Here is a 1,151-nt window from a genome sequence, read left to right as displayed (position 1 = left end):
TGGGGAGGGTTAAAGGGGATGGGGAGGGTTAAAGGGGATTGGAGAGGGTTAATGAGGGCTGGGCAGGGCCAAAGGGGCTGGGGAGGGCTAAAGGGTTAAAGCGGCTCCAGCTCCGGGCCGGACCCCCCCGCAGCGGGGCGGGGCCATCGCCGCTCTGACATCACGGTCCCGCCGCGCCGAGCACCGGCGGAGCTGCGGGCAGCGCTCCCCGGAGCCAGCGGGGCACGGCCCACGCCCCGCACCCCCAGCCCAGAGCCCGCACCCCAAATCCCGCAGCCCGTCCTCCTCCTCCTGCCGTGGGTTGTCCCGCTCGCCCGCCGCGCCAGCCGCATGCCCGTGCCCGAGGTAAGAGCGGAGCTGCCCCGCACTGCCCGCAAGGTGCCGCGCAGCCCGGCCCTTCCCCGCTGCCGGCCCTTCCCCGCTCCCGGCCCAGCCTGCTGCTTCTCCCCGCTCCGATTGCGGGGATTCGATCGCCGCCGAGCCCCTCCCGCGCCCGCGGCYGCTCCGGCCCCGCAGCTCTGCTGCAGTTTTAACCCTTGGAGGGGGCGGCCGCGCSGGGCGAGCACTCCCGGGGGTGGGGATGGACACCCCACGATCCCGGCCCGAGGATCCCTGTGACCCCGAACTGAGCATCCCCCGGACCGCGCATCCCCCGAACCGAGTATCGCCCCCGGGCCGCGCATCCTTCCCGGGCCGCGGGTCCGCCCCCGAAGCGGGCATCGCCCCCGAAGCGGGCATCGCCCCCGAAGCGGGCATCGCCCCCGAACCGGGCATTCCCCGAACCGAGCATTCCCCGAACCGGCCATCCCACAAACCGACCATCGCCCCCGGGCCGCGGATCCACCGCCTCTGAACCGCGGGTCCCTCCCAAACCGCGCATCTCTCGGGCCACGCATCGGCCCCGAACCGAGCATCGGCCCCAAACCACGCATTCCCCAAACCGAGCATCCTTCCCSAACCTCGCACCGCTCGAATCGACATCCCCAAAACGAGCATCACCCCCGAACCGTGCATGCCCCGAACCGCGGGTCCCCCCCGAACCGCGCATCCCTCCCGGGCCGCGGGTCCATCGCCCCCCGGAGGTCGCGCATCCCTCCCGGCCCGCGCATCCCCCGGGACCCCCCTAAGCCGCTTTCCAGCCGGCAGATGCT

At 73.4% G+C, this 1,151-nt stretch overlaps 1 protein-coding gene across 2 annotated transcripts in view; it reads left to right on the top strand.

Moving 5' to 3' along the window:
• The first annotated feature begins 162 nt into the window (after nucleotides 1-162).
• The window catches only part of CORO2B (coronin 2B), a 27,577-nt gene continuing 26,588 nt past the window's right edge, over nucleotides 163-1,151 (top strand). For both annotated transcript variants that reach the window (XM_057372275.1, XM_057372274.1), the window contains exon 1: nucleotides 163-345. The gene's annotated coding sequence lies outside the window, so the exon portion shown is untranslated. The remainder of the gene's footprint in view (nucleotides 346-1,151) is intronic.

The sequence above is a fragment of the Malurus melanocephalus genome, unplaced genomic scaffold, assembly GCF_030028575.1.
Source record: "Malurus melanocephalus ecotype Western Australia unplaced genomic scaffold, MMel_1.1 scaffold_169, whole genome shotgun sequence".
Lineage (NCBI taxonomy): Eukaryota > Metazoa > Chordata > Aves > Passeriformes > Maluridae > Malurus > Malurus melanocephalus.
The sequence above is the reverse complement of the archived record's forward strand: the minus strand, read 5'-3'. Positions and strand labels throughout refer to the sequence as shown.